The sequence below is a fragment of the Neofelis nebulosa genome, chromosome 10 (genome assembly GCF_028018385.1).
Source record: "Neofelis nebulosa isolate mNeoNeb1 chromosome 10, mNeoNeb1.pri, whole genome shotgun sequence".
NCBI lineage: Eukaryota > Metazoa > Chordata > Mammalia > Carnivora > Felidae > Neofelis > Neofelis nebulosa.
Genome location: NC_080791.1, coordinates 99256154 through 99276012, shown reverse-complemented (window position 1 = coordinate 99276012; position 19859 = coordinate 99256154). Strand labels below are relative to the sequence as shown.

Below are 19859 nucleotides of genomic sequence, written 5' to 3'. Positions count from 1 at the left end.
GAGGCAAAAGGTCAATTTCTCGTGCTTGGCCCTGTTCTTCAGGATCCAAGTTCTTGATCTATGCTCAGGTCCTCGTTTTCCTAGCCAAAAGGGGAGACGTGAAGTAGACATGGGCCAGATGGGCAGCGCAAGGCCCAGACTCCGTCTCTGACTCCAGAGGGGCATTACAGCTGAAGTGGAGAGCAGGGTCAGTGGGAGAGGAAGAAGGTGCCATCAGAAACGCAGGCCATGTCTCCTAGAGATAAAGTTTCGATGGGTTGGTTTTTCAGTTGAAGAAGCTGGTATTTGCAGCCGGATCTCGATCTCTGGCAAGCCCACCACAGATCCCCGGTTAGTGACGAGGGGACAGAATGAAGGGAAGAAGCAAATTTCCATTTAACAAGAAGTGGATAGTCCTGAACCGCCCTGCCTTATGGATTTCTGAACTTTTTCTTTCTAATTCTCTTAACCAAGTCCTGAGATCCCCCACGCCTCATCCTTCTCTCCTCCAAGCGCTTCTCACACAGCTGTTAGGTAAGATTTACTAGATGGAATGTGTTTGCAAAATCTGTTTTGTTCATTGGAACATGTTTATCTAGAAAGAAAGAAAAAAACCTGTCCCTTCTCACTATTTACTTTTTGGTGACTGCCTTCTGGGATTTGGAACTGGATAAACAGATGGACTTCGTGGATGGATTCAGGCGGAACGCCAGGGTGTGTATATAGATCTTGGTCTCAGTGTATATATGGCAAATAGGCCTCACCACACAGCTGTGCTGGTTTTGGAGGGAAGTGAGGGGACAGCATTTTCTGGATGAGAGGATTCCCATTGCTCCAAGGTGTACCTCCGTGGGGAAACTTGGGGCTACGGGATGCCAGATGGTTTCTAGAGTTCTAACCCCAGATATACGACCCCAATTTCATTTTCTGACCTCTGGCTGTGGTAATTAAGAGGTTTGCCAGATTCAAAGCTATTGCTTATGATTTGTCCTGGATTTGTATGATACATATACATATATATATGTATATGTATATGTATATATATATATACAGGCGCCCTTAAATGTGCTGAGTGTCGCACTGTCTATGGTGATTAGTGAGCTTCAAGCACCTTTGCAATATGCTGGCTGCCTCTGTGTAAAGGCATGGCCACAAGGGGTGTGGTTGTGTTGTGTGTGTGTGTGCGTCTGCCCACAGAAGTTGTGGAAGGCCTGAAGTACAATATATTCCAGGCCACAGATAAAGTGTAACTGCCAGAGGGAGCAGGGGACAGAGGTCACTCACATGATGGCATGCTGCTGTGGAAAGCGGGTTGGGAGGGGCGGTAGAGAAGCAGGTTCCCTCCTAATGTTTTGACCTACTCCAACATAAATCTTTCCTGCAGAGAGTGGTAGTGGAGGAAGTCAGTTTCTCCTAATTCCATAAATTTCAATTCTAAGATTTGAAGAAATTTCGTTATATTGTAGGGGAATCTTCTGAGGGCCAGAAAAAAAAAAATGTTCCTTTGCTTCACAGAATAGGGTTCAGGTGGATGTTTTCTTCTTTCCTGGCAAAATTCCTTTAAACAGCCATGAAGAAAAAAAAAAAAAAAAAAAAAAAAAAAAAAAAAAAAAAGAGGACAGTACTGCCCAGAGAACTGGTACCAAACAGAGCCAACAGAAACAAAACCAAAACCAAAACCAAACAAAATCCCCCAAACCCCAAACCAACCAACCAACAACAACAACAACAACAACAAGAACAAAAAACCTCCCTGAGATACAGGGGACCATGTTCATTAGGTTCAGGCAGCTCAAAGACTAGAACATTCAATAATTAGGCTCTAACAGACGAAGGTGCTGTAGGTAATGGGACCTCAAAAAGACAGAACAAAAGATCCTGTTTCTAACAAAGGTTCCGCAGACCTTTATACTACAGTGAGCACTGGGCATGAGGGATGCTGCCCAGGAAATGAAAGGACTCAATCGTTCCTCTTCAGTGAGCGGAGCCCAGAAGGAGTGTTCCAGGGCGCTCTCACAAACACTCTTTAATAATACCATCCAGAGCCTTTGATTCAAGGAACATGCTGAAGAATAAACAGCCTATTAATCTGAGTTTTCTGGTGTGCCTGGGTATACAAAGCAGCAATGAACTAACCCCTTGGCTCTCGCAAACATCCCAACTGCACACCAGCCGCGGCTCCACTGCACCGCTCAGCTCTTCCTCTCCACCACTGCATGCAATTTGTCCCTGGAAAGGCTTCAGGGTTTGGGGGCCCTGATGATTTCAACGAAGGATGCCCAGGCCGAGCCCAGGGGGCAAAGAACTGGAAACAGCGCACCCTTGTTTGGCCACAGCAGCATACCCATGTGACTTCAGGCTCAAATGAGAACTGTGTGGTAGTGTGACTGGGTGAGGAGACAAAGTCATCAGTCTGCCTCTTTCTGAGCCAACTTGACAGCCACAGGCCTGGGAAAGGAAGGCCCAGTTTCAATTGCTTCCCAGTCTTGGTTACCTTGGTGGCAGGAAGGGCTCCTGCATGGGTGGGCTTTGGGTGCCATTCTGTGGAAACATTCCTGGGCGTTTTGCCTAAGTGAAAATTACCAAGTAAGGTCCCTAAGTTTTCAAGGAGGAAAGGAGAAGAAAGATGAGTGACTGTTCCACTCTCAGATGCTTTCACTATGAGTTAGTTCTTTAAATAAACAATCAGGTGTAACTTCTGTGGTAACGACCATTGGGTGAAGCATCAGGTTCTCCTTCTGGCCCCCAATGAAATCACAGATAAGGAGCTGACAGTATGAACTTGAAGTAATAAGTTTCAAGTGTTGAAACTGTGTGATCGAGGCTAGGATCGTAGGTTCAAATCAGCCATGGGAGCCAGGCAGTTTCTTTGTGTTGCAGTCACTGACCTCGCACGAGGTGTGTGCTTAACCATAAAAGGAACTGGCTTGACGAGGTGGACAATCAGTATCACTGCTACCAAACACACACAAAATCTCAGAGCACATATCCCACTGACCCCAAATTTATAGACCAAAAAAAACCCCACAATAACAACCACAAACCTCATCTAGTGGCAGTTTCCTTTCTGAAAATAATTTCAAAAATTTAATAGTAAAGTCCTCCGATTCTACTTTCAGAGAACTACTTTGTGTTTGGTCTCTTGAACTGCAGAAGAAAGGGCACGCATCTTACAAAAGCAAAGGAACAGCACAAAGGCTCACATACTTGGCATGAGTGAGTCTGGGATGCCATAGAATGTGGCGATTAAGAGCACGGGCCTTGCAGTCAGTCAGACGGAGGCCTGTTACTTGCTACCTGTGTGATCCTAGACATGTTACATAAAATCAAGGAGCTTCAACTTCCTCACCTGTGAAGTGGATTCACCCTCACGGGATTAGTGAGAGGATTATACAACAGTATCAGAAATGTTTAGTGCACCTGGGAAAAGTAAGTGTCCAAGAGATGATAGCTGTACTTACTACCCTTCGAATCTTCCAAAAACAGGCACGGGACTCAAGTGTGGCTCTGTGGGGGGACCTGATGGGCGGTTGGCACATGAGCTACACAAAATGGGAGCTTTTTCATCTCTTTTTCAGGCAGGGCTTAGAAGATCCCAGATCTTTCCTCAGTGCACTGGCAACAAGAGTTTGAGTTCCACGGGATTACTGAGGAAAGGCAATGAGAGAGCAAATCCTAGTACTCTGGGGACCTGAGTTTTGACTTGGGAGCTGCATGCAGATTGACCTGGAGTTTTCCCACTCCCACCCGAGTCTGGCTTAGCAGATATAGCCTTCTTCCTCTAGGCTCCCACCTGTTGAGACAAACAGATGTGATGTGAACACAAGAGAGGCCTTGCAAACACAGATCTGGTATCAGACGGTCCTTCTCTGTAGCATTCCTGGGGTTGGAAAATGACAAACATTCCAACAGGCTGAATCTAACCCTTCTTGCCCTGTAACTGGGGGCCTTAGGAAACCCGTTCTTGTGATTAGAGCCATCAGTACCTCCCTCCAAGGCTGTGAGTTGGACTTCATTAATATTGATGAGCTGCAGCTCGTTAACCTCATTTGATGTTTATTTACAACCATTCTTCTCATATGCTAATGGATGACACTGGGCTCTTCAGATAGAAAGGAGAGAACTGGACCCTCTCTGCCAGCATCTCCTTGGCAAACTCCTGTCCCTTGAAACAGAAGTTTGCACAGAGGGAATGATGCCAAATGGAGGGAATGCAGCAGAGGGGACAAAATGATGTGAAAAGAATGTCTGCAATGTGATGGGGGAGAGAGAAGCCCAGCTGCTGGGGCCACGGTGTGACTGAGGTTTGGTTACACCCACCCAGGGGGTAACAAAGAGAAGCTGAAGGGCGGGGCTCTGCGGAACTATGAAAGGAGCAATATGTTCCATTTTAGAATTGGGGTGGGGGGGTGGAGACGAGTGGGCCCCATGGGTGTCAGGGGACTTGAAGGCCTCTCTCCAACTCATTTAATTTTCTTCTATGATCTTAAGAAATCAATAAACAGGGGGTTGGGGTAGATTTCTGTAAGGCGGTTAAATGCCACAGCAACTAATGCTTAGCAATGCTTGGCTTGGACAAAGAGTAAAGCTCATTGTCCAGAGCGTCACTGGGAAATGGGTAAGCAGGGAGGAATAGTCACTGTTTCTCTTTCCCCTAAGTCATGGTTATGTCTATCAAAGAATAGGATGATTAAGCAAAGAAGAGTCAGAGGCTGCGGGAAAATATTTTTCTTAAACTATGGCCATTCTATCATTTCAGGGCTGCTGAGCTTAATGGAAAATTTCACAGTACACAGCAAGTCAATTTTGGGTTGTCGCACCCATTCAAAAGGTATGAAAGGGCTATATGACATGTGAGGGGCTGGAGGCAAACATATTTTGGATATATAAATGCTTATTAATATCAGCAGCAACATCAAACTTAAAATTTCTTAAATATGTAAATGCCAATTCCCATTGCATTTCTTATCTTCACCGCTTGCTTTGCGCTTTACATTACTATTTAGATAATTCTTCCCTTCCAGCCTGTGGGGTCCACACCCTCTCCTTTCTCCCAGTCTGGCTTTTTCAGTGAAGTACTTTGAAGATCATTCCTACCCTTGATGTGCCTTTCTAAAGAAGCAGGAGAAAAAAGGAATCTCTTACCCTGAAGATTTAACCACATTTCTTTAAGTACAAAGTATTGGTTCTAACAGGTAGATTTTATGTTTGAGTTGTTTGTCTGAGATCATTACCCCTTAGGGTATAAATTTCAGCTCTTTCAAGTTCTCTATGAACTCAGTTGCTGTTGGACTGAAGGAATCAATAGCAATCTGTATTCAACCTGACAATCTGCAGCTCACCTATGTTTAGGAACAAACATGTCTGGAAGGGTAATTAATGGCAGCAGTGTTTCTCAACCTTTTTTTCCCCCTCCATTTCCCCCCTCTCCCCTGCCCCACCAGCCTTCATAGATATTTTTTTCCAACTGTCCACCCCTCATGAGATTTCCTCTCAAAGAACCCCTTGGGGGCAATATTGCTCCCATTGAGAATGCATGTTCTAGAGACTTTTAAAAGTACATCATCTAATAAAAAAATAAATAAATAAAAATAAAGTAAAATAAATAAAATAAAAGTACATTATCTAGGGGCACTTAGATGGCTCAGTTGGTTAAGTGTCCAACTTTGGCTCAGGTCATGATCTCACCACTCAAGAGTTTGAGCCCTGCGTCGAGCTCTGTGCTGACAGTTCGGAGCCTAGAGCCTGCTTCAGATTCTGTCTCCCTCTCTCTCTGCCCCTCCCCCACTCACACTCTGTCTCTCTCAAAAATAAATAAACATTAAAAATAAATAAAAGTACATCATCTGATTTCATGTGTTCTGGGATTGAACCTAACATTCTCCCAAAGTGAACCATCAAACACAATTACACCTCTGTTCTGATTTTAAAAAAAGAAAAAGAGAAAAAAGGACATTTTTGTGTCTATCTAAGTGATAGTTCTTCCAAAGAAGAGATCAAAATCCTTTTTTTCACACTGGACCTGATCTATCCACAGAATAAAGGGCTTCCTTTTTGGCAGTGGATTGGCTTTTTACAATAGTTCTATTTGAGTGTGGGAAGAGGTAATAGATTGCCAGGTCCCTTAGGGACCCCCAAAAAGTTCACTCTCCTAAAAGTCAACAATACATTCCCTTGTAAGAGTAGAATTAAGTTCATTATCTCATTAAATTTCTCCTAAACTCCAGAGGAAGATAGTGATTGGTATTGCTATTCCCCTTTTACAAGCAGAGAGCTGAGGACATGAGCGGTTCAGCAGCTTAATTTAGGTCACAGGGACTGAAGTTTCTTCATATAGATATCTTAGCTGTCACACAAGGTCACTCTGAGGATTTCTAGACCCTATGTCTATTGGTTCCTGCTTTAATCTAGGATCTTCGTACCCTGCTGGAGAAATGTTTATAAAGGTTGTTCTGCCTCTGCCTGCCACTGTCTCCATCTGACAGCGGAAAAGCAAAAGAAGGCGCAAACAGAGAAGAACTGACTAAGCAGGAGAAATGAAGTGACCTCAGGCTATTGTCCTAAAGGTTACTGTTTTCACAAGTAAATGGCTTAGGCAGCATAGGACACCATACTGGGGAGTACACAAGGTTTTTCTTTTCTAAGATGAATACCACCATCTTTGCAGGGCTCAAATGAGATGTATTAAACCATGATGCACTCCTCAGAAGATACAAAGACCCAAATCCAGACCTCCCACAAATAGGTCTTCAAGTAACATGAGAAATTCATATTTTATTTAGCAATCATGGAAAGTGACCACATCTTAGAACTATCTATACTTGAAACTCACACTAAGCAAGTGGGAATTAGCGTCTGGCAAACCAAATAAAAAATATTACCTACAGGGCTCTTCTCTGTAAACTGGCTTCGGGCTCATTTAATTTTCCCAATTAAGCCAGTGCTAGAATTCCCACAGAACAAAATAAACTTATTTGTTCTAAACAGTAAGAGACTTCAAGAGATAACTTGTCTATCTCATGCCTTCAAGTAGATCTGTATGTAATCTATTCCTCATAACCAGACTCCATTCTTCTAAAACTGAAACAAAGAAAAAAAAACAAAAACAAAACTGAAACAAAGAACTCCAAAGAAGACTATTCTGCAATATTGCTTAGGAACCCAGTATGACATTAAATAACATCATCTCTAATAAATTTTCCTCATGTGTGACCTCAGTCCTTCACAGTGCAATAGAAGTTAGTTTCCTTTTTTTGTTTGAAGAGACGGAGAGGAGCTCATTAAGGGTTAAAGGCTTTAACTTTAATTCAGAACGTTCAGAGCCAAAAAATACACCCTAGATCAACACAAACACATTAAAGCAAAGATCAAAGTATATATGTTTAGCTCAACTAGCTTCTGATACAGAAATGTTATGCTAGTCCTTCTTTTGCTGTAAACCGGGAACAAAATTGAGAACAAATTTATTTGAGAGAGGGCAAAAACAAACAAACAAACAAACAAACAAACAAACAAACGAAAAACAAAGAAGACTTCACAGTTTGTCTCAAAGAAAATGCAACTATAACTATCCTGGACTAAAACAGAAACTAGGTATGGAAATCTAAAAATTGACTTTGTGTTACAGAAGAGGCAGTTAAATGAAAAACCATTTCCTGGGGGCACCTGGGTGGCTCAATTTGTTAAGCATCAGACTCTTGATTTCGGCTCCTGTCATGATCTCAAGGTCATGGGTTTGCACTGTCAGCATGGAGCCTGTTTGGGATTCTCTCCCTCTCCTCTCTCTCTGCCCCTCCCCTGCTCTTGTGTTCTCTCTCAAAATAAATAAACTTAGGGGCGCCTGAGTGGCTCAGTCAGTTAAGTGTCCGACTTCGGCTCAGGTCATGATCTCACGGTTCATGAGTTCAAGCCCCACACTGGGCCATCGGGCTCTGTGCTGACAGTTCGGAGACTGGAGCCTGCTTCAGATTCTGTGTCTCCTTCTCTTTCTGCCCCTCCCCTGCTCATGCCATGTCTCTCTCAAAAATAAATAAACATTAAAAATAAAAAAAAATAACATTCCTTAAAAAAAAAAAAAGAAAGAAAAACCATTTCCTACTGGATGCCATAAAACAGGAACAAATAGGGGGTGGGGCAAATCATTTAAAGTCTTGGACATCATAGCAAGGGAATTAAACTGAAAATACTCCAACTTGACTAGGTGAGGCAAGAAAGCGAGCCCCACCGAAACCACTGAGCCTACAGTTTACAGCAGCTGTCAGTGAATTGGAATGGGCAGTGAGGAGACATGAGCATTGCCATGGTCCAATCTTGATTTGTTAATGTCAGCATTTGTCTATCTTGTTCTACCAACAGAACTAGTTAAAGAAAAAATCCTAGATTCAGGAAAAGACTAATCTTTTTCATTGGCAGGTGACCAAAGAAAACACATTCTCCAACGAGCAGTATAAAGCAATGAAAACAAGACTGTACTTATCAAACATTTTTATCTGAAGTGCTCAAAACATTTGCCAATATTATACCCAGTTCCCACTTCCCCTTCACCACTTTCCCCACAGCTGTGGGAGGAAAAACAAGCTTTTTGTAGGAAGGATGTCTCCTCTGCACATTGATGTAAGTCTGAATACAACTTTAGGAAAAGAACCTCCCAAAGAGGGTGTGGGTGGGGATTCTCCAGGGTGCCAGGTCCTCTAAGCACCCTGGTAAAAGCTTTGCCCCAGCACTTCAAAGGCAGTGTGGTAAAGTTCGTCTTGGCAGCTCTAGATGCTGCCAAGGGGAGCAATTCTTCATTTGGGCCAGGGACCAAAAGGGAGGATTCAGAAGGAAGAATAAGAAGGTATTTTCCCATCCAGATAGAAGTAAGGAAACAGACCCACTGACTCACTAATCCTTTTTTCCGGAGGTGGTCTTATTATCCTGGTTTTATGCTTAATGAACAGGAGTGAGGAAAGCTGGTGAGGATAGTGTGCTGAAAGTTACAAAGTAGATTTGTGACAAGGAGTGGTAGAGAATCCAGCAGTCAACTGAGAACAGCGATAGATGTAGGTTATCAGAAGAGCCCCTGCAGGTTTGAGAACTAAAAGCTAGAATACTTTTTTTTTCTTATAATGGAGAACAGGAATGAGTAGGAAGACCTATCAGACTAATACACACAGTACAGTAGTCCAACCTCAGGGGAACAGACAGAAAAAACAATTTTGCAATGCAAGGTTTAAGTAAGCAACAGGTAGTACTATTTGTTTCATAATTTTGCACAAAACACATCATTAGGTGCTATCACACTATATAACTGATGGGTCAGACATGCTATCAGTCAGTGATGGTGGTGAATCTGTTACAGATAGTTGGCCTTAAAAGTTTGAGAAATACAGTTAAAATAAACAAAAAATCATCTCTTTTGTCTGTATTTCAAGGGGTGGGTCTTTCCTGGGCATAGATATCTGAAGGCCTACTCTAGACAAGATAAAGGGACTTTTTCCCCAGAGTGTTATGCTGGGCACTGAAGAAGTTCCTTCTTCACTGGGACATCTAGAAGAAGCCAAAAGGGCCTCAGTCAAGTATTAAATCTTGTGGATAAGATGATTTAAAATTTCAAATTTATGATGGCTTTAAGGAGATAAAAGACACCAGAAACTCTTAATTTTTCTTTACCTTGGGAACGATTTTATTTTTTTTATTTTTATTTTATTTTTTTTTCCAATATATGAAATTTATTGTCAAATTGGTTTCCATACAACACCCAGTGCTCATTTGGGAACGATTTTAATAGTAGTCTCCTTATTTCTTTTCTGCTGGGTCTTGATATTGCAGAAAAAGCTTAGAATGATATAATTGAGATGGGATTTTCAAAAAGATGCTTATTAATTTTATGAGAAAATCAGATTGAATATTGACTAATCAGTAACCATTTTGAATGAATAGACTTTATAATAAACACATAGGTCATGTGAAAAGTAATTAGGATAAAAGGAATCTCTATGATTCCATGAAACCAAAGTTTATAAACTGCTTGAGATAAATCTAGTAAATCTGAATGTGACCTTGGCTTGTCATGTCAAGGCACCCAATTAATGTTTGCTTCCCTTCACCCAGACTCATGCCTCTAGGCAAGAAGGCAATTAAACTTCCATTAAAAATCAATTATCAGTCCAATTTTATGAGGTACCTAGAATAGGCAAATTCATTGAAACAGAAAGTACAATAGAAGTTACCAGGGGCTAGGGGTAGGGGAGGGAGAAATGGGGACTTGTTTAATAGGTACAGTTTCAGTATGGGATGATGAAAAAGTTCTGCAAACAGACAGTGGTGATGGTCGCACCATACTATAAATGTACTTAATGTCACTAAATTATACATTTATCAGTGATTAAAAAGATCAATTTATGATGTATATTTGACCACGATTTTTAAAAGAGATCTTTTTTTTTAAAGTTTATTTTTTGAGAGAGAGCACAAGTGCATGCACGTGCTTGTGGGTGGGAGAGGGGCAGAAAAAGGGAGAGAAAGAATCCCAAGCAGGCTCCATGCTGTGAGCACAGAGCCCCATGAGGGACTCCATCTCATGAACTGTTGAGATCACGACCTGAGCCGAAATCCAGAGTTGGATGCTTAACCAGCTGAGCTACCCAGGTGCCCCTAGATCTGTATTGTTTTAAAAAATATCCAGATAAAGGGCTTGTCAATCATTCCTTTATAATAATGTAATCTATGCAGTTTCCCAAATTTATCTGTTCATCAGAATCACTTGAGGTGCTTATTAATTTATATATATATATATATATATATATATATATATATATATATATATATATTTGAGAGAGAGGGAGAGAGAGAGGGAGAGAATCTTAAGCAGGCTCCAGGCTCAGCATGGAGCCTGATGTGGGGCTCGATCTCATGACTGTGGGATCATGACCTGAACTGAAATCAAGAGTCAGAGGTTTAGCTGACTGAGTCACCCAGGCACCCTGAGGTGCTTATTAAAGTTACAGGTTCTCTGGCCATACCCCAGACTGGCTATTTGGGAATTATTGGGTCCTAGGGTAGGCTCATGAAAACATGGTTGGATACTGTCTGTACTGGGGGGACCGTGGTGCCAATTCAAGAAGCTTACTAACTCTTAGACTTCTTCCCCTGTCCTGTGTTATCTTTTGTTTTTGCTTTTTTCAATTTTTTTATTGTGGTAAAATACACATAACAAAAAATTTACCATCTTAACCACTTAAGAACAATTTTTTTAATGTTTATTTTTGAGAGAGAGAGAGAGAGAGAGAGAGACAGAGAGAGAGACAGAATCCGAGTGGGGGAGGCACAAAGAGAGTGGGAGACACAGAATCCAAAGCAGGCTCCAGGCTTTGAGCTGTCAGCCCAATGCAGGGCTCGAACTCATGAACCATGAGATCATGACCTGAGCCGAAGTTGGACGCTTAACTGACTGAGCCACCCAGGCACCCCAGCCATCTTAACCATTTTTAAATATATAGTTCAGTAGTATTAAGTACATTCATATTGTCATGCAACCATCACCACCACCCATCTCCAGATGGATTTATCTTGCAAAACTGAAACTCTACACCCATTAAACACTAACTCCCATTCCCACCCTGGCCCTGGCAACCACCATTCTACTTTCTGTCTTTATGATTATGGATACTCTGAGTAACTCATATAAGTGGAATCATATAATATCTGCCTTTTCGCTACTGGCTTCTTTCACTCAGCAGTGATATCCACAGGGTTCGTCCATGTTGTAGCATATGTCAGAATTGCCTTCATTTTTAAGGCTGAATAAAACTCCATTGTATATGTGTACCACGGTTTCCTTATCCACTGATCCGCTGATAGACACTTGGGTTGCTTGCACATTTTAGCTATTGTGAATAATGCTGCCACGAACATGGGTGTGCAGCTATCTCTTTGAGACCCTGCTTTTAGTTCTTTTGAGTATATACCTAGAGATGGAATCACTGACTTATTACATGGTAATTCTACTTTTAATTTTCTGAGGAACCACCATACGCCTTCCCATAGTATCCATGCCCATTTTACAATCCCACCAACAGTGCACGGGATTCCTGTTTATCCACATCTTTGCCAATGCTTGTTACTTTCTGTTGTTGTTGTTTTTAATACGAGCCATCCTAGTATGTGTGTGAGGTGGTATCTCATTGTAGTTTGGGTTTGCACTTCCCTAATGATTAGTGATGTTGAGCATCTTTCACTGCATCCTTTCATTTCATTCATGGCTGACTATGATTTATATATTTTCTTAGGAGAAATGTCTGTTCAAGTTCTTTGATCATTTTTTAAAATATAACTTATTGTCAAATTGGTTTATGTACAATACCCAGTGCTCATCCCAACAAGTGCCCTCCTCAATGCCCGTCACCCATCTTCCCCTCTCCCCCACCTCTCCCATCCACCCTCAGTTTGGTCTCTGTATTTAAGAGTGTCTTATGGTTTGCCTTCCTGCCTCTCTGTAACCCCCTTCCCCTCCCCCATGGTCTTCTATTAAGTTTCTCAAGATCCACATATGAGTGAAAACATATGATACCTGTCCTTCCCTGACTGACTTATTTCACTCAGCATAATACCTTCCAGTTCCATCCACGTTGCTGCAAATGGCATGGTTTCATTCTTTCTCATTGCCAAATAGTATTCCATTGTATATATAAACCACATCTTCTTTATCCATTCATCAGTTAATGGACATTTAGGGTCTTTCCATCATTTGGCTATTGTTGAAAGTGCTGCTATAAACATTGGGGTACACGTGCCCCTATGCATCAGCACTCCTGTATTCCTTGGGTAAATTCCTAGCGGTGCTATTGGTGGGTCATAGGGTTGTTCTATTTTTAACTCTTTGAGGAACCTCCATACTGTTTTCCAGAGCGGCTGTACTAGTTTGCATCCCCGCCAGTAGTACAAGAGGATTCCTGTTTCTCCACATCCTTGCCAGCATCTATAGTTTCCTGATTTGTACATTTTGGCCACTCTGACTGGTGTGAGGTGACATCTCAGTGTGGCTTTGATTTGTGTTTCCCTGATGATGAGTGACGCTGAGCATCGTTCCATGTGTCTGTTACCTTGGCCATTTTTTAATCAGGTTGTTTGCTTTTTTGTGTGGTTGATGTCCTTGTATTTTAATAGTTGTCAGATTTAATCTACCTAGAGAAGGATCTGGTTTGAGCCTCCAATATAGAAGGCATTTTTGAGACATCACATGTTATTGTTCAATTAAAGTTAAATAGTGCAATCCCTATCAAAATAACACTAGCATTCTTCACAGAGCTATAACAAACACTCCCAAAATTTGTATGGAACCAGAAAAGACCCCGAATTGCCAAAGCAATCCTGAAAAAGAAAATCAAAGCTGGAGGCATCACAATCCCAGACTTCAAGCTGTATTTCAAAGCTGTAATCATCAAGACAGTATGGTACTGGCACAAGAACAGACACACAGATCAATGGAACAGAATAAAGAACTCAGAAAGAGACCCGTTAGTATGGCCGACTAGTCTTTGACAAAGCCGGAAAGAATATCCAATGGAAGAAAGAGAGTCTCTTCAGCAAATGGTATCAGGAAAACTGGACAGCGACATGCAGAAGAATGAACCTGGACCACTTTCTTACACCATACACAAAAATAAACTCAAAATGGATGAAAGACCTAAATGTAAGACAGGAAGCCAACAAAATCCTAGAGGGGAAAATAGGCAATAACCTCTCTGACCTCAGCCACAGCAACTTCTTACCTGACATGTCTCCAGAGGCAAGGGAAACAAAAGCAAAAATGAACTACTGGAATATCATCGAGACAAAAAGCTTCTGCACAGCGAAGGAAACAATCAGCAAAACTAAAAGGCAACCGATGGAATAGAAGATATTTGCAAATGACATATCAGATAAAGGGTTAGTATCCAAAATCTATAAAGAACATATCAAACTCAACACCCAAGAAACAAAGAATCTAGTGAAGAAATGGGCAAAAGACATGAATAGACACTCTTCCAAAGAAGACATCCAGATGGCTGACAGACACATGAAAAGATGCTCAACATCACTCATCATCAGGGAAATACAAATCAAAACCACAGTGAGATACCACCTCACACCTGTCAGAATGGCACACATTAACAAGTCAGGCAACAACAGGTGTTGGTGAGGATGCAGAGAAGAGGAACCCTTTTGCACTGCTGGTGGGAATGCAAACTGGTGCAGCCACTCTGGAAAACAGTATGGAGGTTCCTCAAAAAATGAAAAATAGAACTACCCTACAACCCAGCAATTGCACTACTAGGTATTTATCCAGAGAATACAGGTGTGCTGTTTCAAGGGGGCACATGCACCCCAATGTTTATAGCAGCACTATCAACAATAGCCGAAGTATGGAAAAAGCCCAAATGTCCATCTATGGATGAATGGATACAGAAGATGTGATATATATATTCAATGGAATATTACTTGGTGACAAAAAAGAATGAAACCTTGCCATTTGCAACAATGTGGATGGAACTCGAGTGTTTACACTAAGCACAATAAGTCAGTCAGAGAAAGACAAATATCATATGATTTCACTCATATGTGGAATTTAAGACACAAAACAGATGAAAATAAGGGAAGGGAAGCAAAAATAATATAAAAACAGAGAGGAAGACAAACCATAAGAGCCTCCTAAATACAGAAAACAAACTGAGGGTTGCTGGTGGGGTGTTGGGTGAGGGGAAGGGGTGAAGGGGTGAGGGGCATTAAGGAAGACACTAGTTGGGATGAACACTGGGTGTTATATGTAAGTGAAGAATCACTAAACTCTATTCCTGAGGGAGAAAAAAAAGTTAAATAGTTAGTAAGAGTCCTCCCTGTGTCAGGCATTGGGCTGTTCACCAGGATTACAAAATTCAATAAGGCATGGTCTCTGTGCCCAAAGAACTTCAAGTCTAATGGAGAAGACAAACAACTGATTTCAAAACATGTTGATAATGTACTGGCAGAGAGCTTAGAACATAAAGGACAAGGGTTAGCCCACTTGGTAGGGGCAGGTAGAGGACTGCTGAGGGAAGGTGTTCTAGAGAAGGTGCTACCAGTAATGAATACTGAAGTCGGGTTTTTTCTGGGTGAAAAGATGGGGTGGTAGTGCTACTGGCAGGGCCTAAACAAAGGCATCCTGATGGGAAACAACATGTGAGATGAGGGGAACTACTGTAATTGAGTTCAGTAAAACTGAAGAGATTTCAAGGCAAGGCGTTGCTGGAAATGAGGCTGAAGAGGGAGGCAGAGATCAGGTCGCAGAAAGCTTTCTGTGCTTCATTTTGTAGATGATGGGGATACCTTTAAATGGTTTTAAGTAAAAGAAGAATATCGGCACAGTCAGATTTTCTTGTATATAGGTCACTGGACTCTGAAGGGAGTAAAATGGGTAAGAGAGACTGTAAAGGTTCAAGTAAGAACTGGGGTGATGATAATGGGAATCAAAAGGAAAGGTCAGAGATTCAAGAACTATTCTGAAGGTAGGATCAGTGGGACTTTTCATTTTTTATTTTACTTTTAATTTTTTAACGTTTATTTATTTTTGAGAGAGAGAGACAGAGAGACAGAGAGAGAGAGAGAGAGAGAGAGAGACAGAGAATGAACGGGGGAGGGGCAGAGAGCGAGAGAGAGAGAGAGACACAGACTCCAAAGCAGGCTCCAGGCTCTGAGCTGTCAGCACACAGCCTGACACGGGGCTTGAATTCAGGAACTGTGAGATCATGACCTGAGCCAAAGTCAGACACTTAACCAACTGAGCCACCCAGGCACCCCTCAGTGGGGCTTTTTAGCTGACTACATGTGAAGGGAGAGAGGAAAGGAGGAGTCTAGAATGAGTCTATAGAGTCTAGAATGATAGAGCGGGGAACCCAAGAGGAGACGCAGATCCAAGGATGAGGGTGAGAAGTTCTGTTTCTGACATGTTGAAATGAAGTAACTGTCAGACATACAAGTAGAGATGTACGAGCCTGATAGGACCCTGGCTGTATGCGACCGGTGCTCCGGGGGTATTCAGGGCTAAAAATACAGACTTAGAAGTCATTTGCCTAAGGCAGTGGGAAAGTCAAGAGATAAGACTGCTCAGTAACTATGTGTAGTGAGTAAAGTAATGAGCCCAGTATAGAACACTGGGCAATGACAACATTTAGGATGAGGAACAAGAGACAATGGGAAGGATTGGTCAGAGAAGAAGGAAGAAGTAGTAGAAAGGGTATAACTTTGAAGCCACACAGAATCAGTTTTAGAATTTCTTCTCCACTACCTATTGTATGTCCTTGAACAAATTAGTCATGAGCCTCAGTTTTCCTGTCCATTATATAGGGACAATATAGTAGTAACCCCCTTATCTGCATAGGATACATTCTAGGACCCCCAGTGGATGCCAGAAACCAGGGATAGTATTGAACCCTATATATGTTTTTTCCTATACGTACATATCTATGGTAAAGTTTAATTTATAAATTAGGCATAGTATGAGATCAACAATAATTAACTAATAATAAACTAATTATGACAATAAACTGTAATAAAAATTACGTGAATGTGGTCTCTCTCAAAATATCTTCTTGTACTTTCACCCTTCTTTTTGATTCTTTAATGTGTATCTATTTTGAGAGAGAGAGAGAGAGAGAGAGAGAACATGCACGTGTGTGCATGAAAGTGGGGGAGGGGCAGAGACAGAGGGAGAGAGAGAATCCCAAGTAGGGTCCTGGGATCAAGACCTGAGTCAGGCTCCACGCTCAGCTTGGGATTCTCTCTCTCCCTCCCTCTGTCCCTCTCCCCCCACTCATACTCTAAAGTATGTCTGTAAAGTAAAGTAAAGTAAAATAAATAAATAAATAAATAAATAAATAAATAAATTCTCATAAAAGAGATAATTAAAAAAACAAATAAAAATAAATAAGTAAAAAGTGCCTTTCACAATGCCTATCTCACTGTAGGCACTTAACAAATGTGATTTCCTTTTTTTGTTAGTCTGGCCCTTTTATGTTTCCCTGCCGGTAAGTGACAGGAAGTAGGCTATCCTTAGTTGTTAAGTAGTTTTTAGCCTTATTTTATTTTATTTTTTTTTTTTGAGAGAGACATGGAGCTTGATCTCACAGTTGTGAGATCATGACCTGAGCCAAAATCAAGGGTCAGATGCTTAACCGACTGAGCTACCAGGGCGCCCCTGTAGACTTTAGCTTCACCAAGGGTCAAATTGGGAGACAGCCCGGTCTCTGCCAATCTACAGTTACTCTCAACTGAAGCCACAAAGATGCAAAAAAATTCAGGTTTGTAACGGTACTCTCGATGCCCACAGAACTACTGCGCTTCTTCTGTGTTATTTCTGCTTTTCCAGGACACTGGTCCTTGGGAGCAGCTCCACAATGAAATAAGTGAGCAAATAAGAACATATTTGAAATGGGCTAGGAATTCATAGTTGTTAGAGGTGACACCAGCTTCATTTTTGGCTCACGGAATATAAGGGCGTTTTGTATATGGTAGGCGATGAAAAGGTGCTGGAATGCCCCCAAAATACTAAAATTAGAAAAGAAAAATTTTTCATGACTCAAAGATTAGTGTGGTAGAGGTTTTTTGTTTTTTGTTTTTTTTGAAACTAAAACATGTATTACATCATCCTGGCAGGCCTGTTTTTAATGATCTGTAAGCTTCAATACAGCAAGTATCATTTAAGGCTTTGAAGGGAGAGGAAAAAGGGTGTTTCAAGTCCCTCAAACAATTTACTGCTCCAGTATTTCTAATAATCATGTGAGTATTTTTCCTTTCGACTGGAGAGCAAAGGAAGACGGAAACCTGTGGAAACTGGAGTTGGACAAGAAAACAAAGTTCACAGATGAAATCCTGTCTTATGTTGGCCGCTCAAACGAGACTCACCCCTTACGGGCTTTAAAAAAATTCATCCAGCACAGTCTCTTTTGTTCCCCTCAGTGGTTAAGTGTCACAGAAGCCTACTCAGGCTGATCTAAACAATCATGGGAAAGTTCCTTCAGGAAAAAGAGGCAGGGATTACTGTACTTTGTCATGGTCATTCATGCCAATGGTAGGCCATTTCCTCTCAGAGATGTATTTCTCTAATTAGAGCGATGGGCTGAAAACAAGCAATTTTTAAGTCAATCAATACAATTAAAATGTCTCCAAATAACACAATAGTTTTATTTCTGTGGTAATTACCTCCCTTCCCTTGAAAACGAAACTATCTTCCCACTATTAGTGCATGGTTAAAACAGATGACCTTCGGGAACCTATAAACTAGTGCCTGGCATACAGCAGGCACTCAATAAACACTTGTTGAAGGGCACCTGGCTGGCTCAGTTGGAGGAGCATGCGACTCTTGATCTCGGGGTCATTGAGTTCAAGCCCCACATTAGCTGTAGAGATTACTTAAATAAATAAGTAAAACTTAAAAAAATACTTCTTGAATGAAAGAAGGAAAGCATAGGGTGAAACAAACACCTTCTCTTGAAGGCCTCTGTTCTTTTTGTATTAATCCAAGGCTAATTTAGCTTCTTTAGAGTCACATCATCCTGTGCTCAAGACTCAGTTCAAGTCTCTTGCTATTTTATTGTTAAGGTCCATATTATCATGACTCTTTTTCTCGGCCAATTTTTTCAATTGGGCATTTTTTAACTCACTTTTTACTTACATTTATTATTTTATATTTTCCCATTTTAGTTGTAGAATGAGCTTGTTGCTCCAGCCTGGAACACATCTAACTGGAACACAGAGGTAAGAGTTACATATGAACAACAGACTAGCTTCTCGGTCCTCTTGGCATCCTCTAAATCACCTTTCATGATACTCTTATATTACTTAGTCATTCGCTCATTTACTTATTCAACAAATATTTACTAAGTCTTAATATGTGTCAGGCACCATTCTCAATGCTGAGGATACAGCAATGAACAAAAGGGACCGAAATCCCTGCCCCTGTGATATTTACAAGCGAGTGCAGGGAAGGTCAGGCAAAACAAGAAAAACATGTCATGAAAAACAAAACAGTAGAGGATTTATTCCAGATTACAAGAAACCAAAGAGACGTTACCAAGTACAATGTGTAAACCTTGATTCTATCCGGGGTCAGAAAACAAACAGCTAAATATATTTGAGAACAATCAGGGAAATTGTAACTTGCATTAGATGTTAGATGATGTTATGGAATTATTGTTCATTTTGTTAAATGTGATAATGACATAGGGATTATGCAGGAGAATAGGAGAATACCCTTATTGTTAGGAGTATGTAGGGGTAAGGTGTCAGGATTCCTGTAACTTAGTTTCAAATGATCTATCATCTATCTATCTATCTATCTATCTATCTATCTATCTATCTATCTATCATCTATCTACCTACCTACCTACCTACCTACCTGCCATGCACAAATGTAACAAAATGTCAGCATTTGGTGAATCCAGGTAAAGGGCATAGAGGTGTCTTTATAACTTTCTTGTAGGTTTGAAAATTTTCAAATAAGGAGTGGTGGGAGCGGGGGAAACTTATTCCATTTCTAGTCAGAAATGTGACTCATGATTAATTAGTTTGACTCTTGTTGCTCAACATTTTTCTATAAGTGGGTTGATCCCTCATCCTGAAGTATTTCCTTTCATCATATACCTAGCAACACTTTCCCTTTTCTGTTGTGGCCAGAGGAAAGGCTAGGATATGGGATAGCCACAGAATATTCTCTCAAAATATCTCTTTGCTATGACTTTGTTAAATTAACATTAAGTGGAGCACGGGGTGCCAGAAGGTGAGTCTTGGTTCAACAGTAGCCCACAAGAGAAACTGAAATAGATACATGTATTTCTGACAGGTCCTGGAAGAAGCACAAAGCACACTCTGAGGGATCACAGGGGGAG

General features: G+C 41.2%; 1 protein-coding gene and 1 long non-coding RNA gene across 5 annotated transcripts in view; one reads left to right on the top strand and one right to left on the bottom strand.

Annotated features, from left to right (window-relative positions):
* CSTPP1 (centriolar satellite-associated tubulin polyglutamylase complex regulator 1) overlaps window positions 1–19859 on the bottom strand; it is a 198673-nt gene that overhangs the window by 48471 nt on the left and 130343 nt on the right. The gene's annotated exons all lie outside the window — the stretch shown is intronic.
* Window positions 43–19110, top strand: LOC131487808 (uncharacterized). The gene is made up of 3 exons (XR_009249975.1): window positions 43–513; window positions 4739–4810; window positions 18676–19110. It is a non-coding gene; the product is annotated as an uncharacterized LOC131487808 (long non-coding RNA).